Genomic DNA, 6063 nt, shown 5'->3' on the forward strand with positions numbered 1-6063 from the left:
CACTTTGGGAGGCTGAGGGCAGATTGCTTGAGCATAGGAGTTCGAGACCAACCTGGGATACATAATGAGAGCTCATCTCTACAAAAATAAAAAAATTAGCCGGGCATGGTGGCACATGCCTGTGGTCTCAGCTACTCAGGAGGCTGAGGTGGAAGGATTGCTTGAACCCAGAAGGTTGAGGCTACAGTGAGCTGTTATCATGCCACTGCATGCCAGCCTGGGCAACAGAGTGAGACCCTGTCTCAAACAAACAAACAAAAGAAGAAGAATGTGTCCCCCTCCCCACCTAATTCATGTGCTGGAAACAATCCCCAGTGCAACCGTGTTGAGAAGCAAGACCGTTAAGAGATGATTAGGTCATGGGGGCTCTGCCCTTATGAATGGACTAATGCTGTTATCACAGGAGTGGGTTAGTTATTGTGAGACTGGGTTTGTTATAAAAAGTGAGTATGAGTCCCTCTTGCTTTCTCTTTCATGTGTGCTCCTCTGCCTTTCCACCTTCTACATGGGATGACACAGCAAAAAGGCCCTCCTCAGATGCTGTCACCTTGGTATTGGACTTCTCAGGCTCCAGAACTAAAAAAAATTGTAAGAAATAAATTTTTTTTTTTTTATAAACCACCCGGTCTATGTTCTGTGATAACAACATGAAATGGACAACATCTATAAGAATGAGTAAAATAATTTAAAAAAACAACCATACCAAGTCCTGACAGGGATGTGGAGCAACTGGAATTCTTATACAATTCTAGTGAGAATACAAAATAGTGCAGCCACTCCAGAAAACAGTGTGGTATGGTCTTATGAAGGGAAACATACAACAGCCATTTCACCAAGCAAGCTGACACTTGAGCCTTTACCCTACAGAAATGGAAACTTATGTTCACAGAAAAACCTGTATGTGAATATTGGTAGAAACTCTACTTCACAATTGCCCAAACTGGACTCAGTCCAAATATTCTGCAGTGGCGGAATGGATAAACAAACTGCCGTAGAGCCAAGCAGTAGAACACTAGTCAGCAATAAAAAGGACTAGGCTACTTGAACTGCATGCAGCAACTTGTATGAATCACAAAGGCTTATGCTGAGCAGGAGAAGCCACTATCACAAGGTTACCTTCTGCATGATTTTATCTATACTATCTTCTCGAAAAGCCAAGAGTATAGTGTTGGAGGGCAGATTGTGGCTGCCATAGGGTTGTGACTATAAAGGCGTAGCATGAAGGGGTTTTGGGGAGTGATAGGACTGTTCTGTACTCTGATTGTGGTGATGGTTACACGAATCTATATATGTGAAAATTCACAAAACTGGTGATTATTTCACAATGCATAGATATATCAAATTATCAAGTTATAAAGCTTAAACATATAATGATTTTAATTGCCAATTATACCTTAATAAAGCTGGAAAAAAATTACAGAACTGCACACCAATTCTACGTATGATAATTTTAAAGTAAAATGAATTAAAAAAGAAAAAAACCTCTCAGGTGGTCCAAGCATCACAGTTTGATGGCTGCATTCCTGAGTTCAGTACTCACCTGTAGCTTAGCAACAAAGCTTGGGCCTTTCCACCAATCACACTTTGAGCTCCCAAATCAAAACAAAAGTTTCTCGAAGGTAAAGGCCAGGATTCTTGGGCTTCTGTGGCTCCATGGCTACTCTCAGATCCTCCCTCTTTTTCTTTTTTTTTTTTTCCTTCCTTCCTCCCTTGGTTCCTTCCATTCTTTCTTTCTTTCTTTCCTTTATGGGAGCGCTCCCCAGGAAGATGCTCAACCAGGAGCTCATCTTGTCTTCCAGGCCTGGGTCCCCTCCATATGACCTGGGAAGTGGGCAGTGGCTGACTTGGACACAGCCACTGTGGGAGATAATAAATGTCTCTGAATCTTCTTGCTCAGTCACCCCAGTGGAAAGATTGGGAGATCAAGGCTCAGAAGGATGCCCTGTTATTCTGGAAGTTAATGGAAGGATCAGGACTGGAAGCCAGCACCCTGACCTGAAAGGTGGGACCATTCCCATCAGCACTCATAAGCAGGTTTGCTCCACTCCCCTGTCCCCCACCTCCAGGCTCCAGGATGCTATTTAGTGTTTCCCCCCTTGTTTAATAAGAGTCACTTTCATGCCGATAGCTCCCCTAACTTCTCTTTTCCACCAATCACTTTTATGCTCCAGACCTATAGGGCTAGACAGTTGCACTGGGAGATTCCCCAAGATCTTCAAAACCAATCCGCTCCAAACTGATCTCTTCTTTCCTTGAAATCACCTGCCCCTTCCCCTGTTCCCCATTATTTCTGTCTCCTACGTCAGAAACCTGAAGCCCACCTGGATTCCCCCCACCTCTCCCTCCACAGCCAGATCTGCTTCTGGAAACGCTCTTGAATGCATTTCCTTTTTCGCGTCCTTGCAGCCACTGCTGAGGTCTAGTCCTCACTACTTATGGGAGGTGCCCTGGACTCTGGCCTGTCCTCCACAGGACCACCAAAACATGATCTCATGGCGCCTCTCCCTGCAGGTGAACCCATCTGGACTCGTCCTTGCTTGGTGAGAAAATGGCCAATGTCTTTACTTCCGTCAATCAGGCCTTTGCTGCCTGGCCCCAGCCTGTAGCTCCAGCTTTGCCATTTACCCCACACTGCCTGGCTACTCCTGATGGAGCCCTGCGCATGCAGCTACTTTCCATCGGGATGCTCTCCTCATCCCTCACCCGCCTGCTCTTGCCTGGCTAATCCCCAGGTGGTGGGCAGAATGCTGGGCTCCATACCTAATCCCTAGAACCTATGAATGGGGGAGAAAAAGCCTTTGGAGGTGTAATTAAAATAAGATCTCCAGATAAAGACATCGATCTGGATTATCCAGGTGGGCCCTAAATCCAATAACAAGTATCCTTGTAAGATGAAGCAGAGGGAGATTTGACAGAGATGGGGAGGAGGCAATATGACTTCAGAGGCAAGGGCTGGAGTGACGTGGCCACAAGTCAAGGACTGCCAACCACCACTGGAAGAGTGGAGAAAGCTGGAAGAGTCAAGGGAGAATTCTGCCCCTGAGCCACCAAAGGAGCACTGCCTTGCTGACACCTCGATTTCAGACCTCTGGCCTCTAAAACCACAAGATAATAAATAGCCATTGTTTGAAGCCACTGAGTTTCTGAACTAGTTACAGCAGCTACAGAAAACTACCATACTCAGGGTTGACCTTCTCTGTGACACGCTCCCAGGCCTCTTGGGGAGAGTCGCTCCTTCCTCTGTGGTTTCACTTGTCCCACTGGAAGGGGTGTCAGGAAGGGATGAAGGCTGTGGCTTCTAAACCAGGCTGTCACCAACAGGGAGAGGTGGAGCAAATGTTCTGTGTGTGTGTGTTGTGGGGGGAGTAGTTTGCCCTTCCTGAACAAGCCAGGGGTTTGCATATCCTGCTGGATATGTCTTCCCACTAGCCATGTGGGCACCAAGAGAGATGTATAGGAATGTATGTAGCAGCAAGCAAACCATCCAATAGCTCCTAATAACAACCATCAGAAACAACCCTTGTGCATTTTGAGGATGGGTAAATAATGGTGGTATAGCCACACACTGGAATATCATATGGAAGTGAAAGATGGAGTCATAACTGCATACAAGATGGAAAAAGTCTACAAAATACAATGTGGGCAGGAAAGGTACTGTAGAAGAATACATGCAGTGATCTTGTTGATGTAAAGAATCCGCGTGGGTGAGTGCAACATGATGGTTTAGGGGTTTGGAAAGAAAGGCAAGGGAATGACAGGCCAAACTGGAGACCGTGGCCACCTCTGCAGGGCAGCTGGGCAGAAGCAGAAAGGGACTGTCTAAGCAGTGCTTCTCAAACGTTTAATGGGCACACATCACACAGGGGTTGGTTAACATGCGATTCGATTCTCATTCGGTGAGTCTCAGGTAGGGCCTGAGAGTCTGTGTCTTCTACAGGCTTCCAGGTGAGGTTGACCCTGTGGATCCAGACCACATTTTGGGTAGTGAGGATGAGCCAAGAGGCGACGATGGCCCAGCCTGGGGATGCTTGACCCTCACCACACATCAGAATCACTCCAGGAGCTTCTCAAAAGCACTGATGCCAGGTCCCCTGGAGACCAGTAATATGAGCAGCCCTGGGCACAGAGCCCAGGCGTGGCTGTGTGAACAGCTCCCAGGGGCTGCACGGTGCAGCAGGTGGAGGCCCCTACTCCAGTCTGGACTGGGGGATATACAGGTGTTCATTTTCTCTTCGTCTTTTAGGCTTTTCATGTATGCTATCTGTGTTCCTTTGTATGTATAAGGCACACACAAAATATAAAATGTTTTTAAAAAGAGTGCAAATTAAAAAAAAATAATCCAGATCTATGGGGTCAGGGAGGAAAAAGAACAAGCAACTAAAAAGGATTCTTAGGCCAGGCACAGTGGCTCATTCCTATAATCCCAACACTTCGGGAGGCTGAGGCGGGCGGATCACTTGAGCCCAGGAGTTCAAGACCAGTCTGGGCAACATGCCAAAACCTCATCTCTACAAAAAAATTAAAAATTAGCCGGGTGTGGTGGCGTGCACCTGCAGTCCCAGCTACCTGGGAGGCTGAAGCAGGAGGATCACCTAAGTCTGGGGAGTTTGAGGCTGCTGTGAGCTGTGATGGCGCCACTGCACTCCAGCCTGGGCAACAGAGCGAGATCCCATCTCAAATAATAAAAAATTAACAAGATTCTTAAAAACCACTTTAGTCCACAGCAAAGAATCCTGTCGGCTGTTAGGCCTATTGGTCGGCACAGCCGGCAGCCATTGTGTTGTTGGCCAGTCAGCTCCCTATCTGTGATAGTCAGGGTCAGCCAGGCAACAGCACAGTAAGTTAAGCTGTGGGTCAGTCCAGCAGCCAGCAAGTCAGTTTGAGTCCCTGAGCAGTTAGTTCTTCCTGTTCCCAGTCAGCCAGGGCATCCGCTTGTTAGGACGGTGGTTGTTGCTCTGTCCGTCAACGTGTAGTCATTGTTGTCAGGTATCGGGGAGTTACCACTACCCAACCCCACTGTTAACTGTGGTTGCAAGGGTTGGTGGGAAAGGCCCCATGGGTCCATGGAGGGCTCAGTCGTTGGCATGTCAGACGGTCAGCCAGTCAGTAGGTCAGTCAGAATGGCAGTTGGTGAGAGAGTCAGTCAGCAATGAAGCAACCAGCCAGCAGCCTGCCAGCAGCCTGCCAGACAGACTTTCTCTACTTCAGCCAGCCTGTTGGTGAGACAGTCTTTAGTCAGGAAACCCCTGAGTCTGTCAGTCAGACCCTAGTCAGACAGATAACTTGGCAGGCCTGAGTCGTATGAGACAGCCAGGTCTCACACGTGGGTTGAGCAGCCCCAGGCTGGCAGTTAGCTGCACTATCCAACAGTCAGTCAATGAATGGGCCAGTCACCACGCCAGTGCCTCCGCCAGTTGGGGAGACAGCCTTAGTTGATGCCCAGGGCTTCACTCAGACATGCTCTGCCCACAGTCCCTGCACGGTAGGTCTGGCTGTCTGTCTGTATGTCTGTCATGCAGGTAGCTGTGAGTCAGGCCGCACCCCAGCCAGCAAGCCAGGCAGCTGCAGGGCCAGCTCACCCTCTCCACGCTGAGCCAGTTCATTAAGAATCCTGCAGACTGGGGAGAACTCCAAGGCCCTGTTCAACAGCAGTGAGGCTCTGTTACTATTATTAGCGAAGAGCGCTCCAGAGGCTCCGGAAAGTGGAAAAGGCCATCAACAGACCTGCCCTGCTTCCCCCTCCACACCTCTCTCTCCATTAATGAGGTTCCTGCCACAGAGAAGGGGCGCTTCCCGGAGGCCAGAACTGGAGGAGGAGGCAGGGGGTGGGGGAGTGGTTCCAGTCAGCCCTGCTGCCATCCCCATGCGGGGGTGGGTGGGAGTGGGGACTGAACAGGAGCCGCTTCTCCCTGGCCTGGACCTGCCTGCCTTCAGGGTCTGTGTCCCCTTCTGAGCTGCTGTCTCTGAACAAGCCAGGTGGTGGGCGTGCAGCTAAGGTCCACACAGGGCACAGGGATTTGATGTCAGCTCTTGTGTTTATCTGCTGTGACTCAAAAAGAAAGG

This window comes from Pongo pygmaeus, chromosome 8, assembly GCF_028885625.2.
Source record: "Pongo pygmaeus isolate AG05252 chromosome 8, NHGRI_mPonPyg2-v2.0_pri, whole genome shotgun sequence".
Taxonomy (NCBI): domain Eukaryota; kingdom Metazoa; phylum Chordata; class Mammalia; order Primates; family Hominidae; genus Pongo; species Pongo pygmaeus.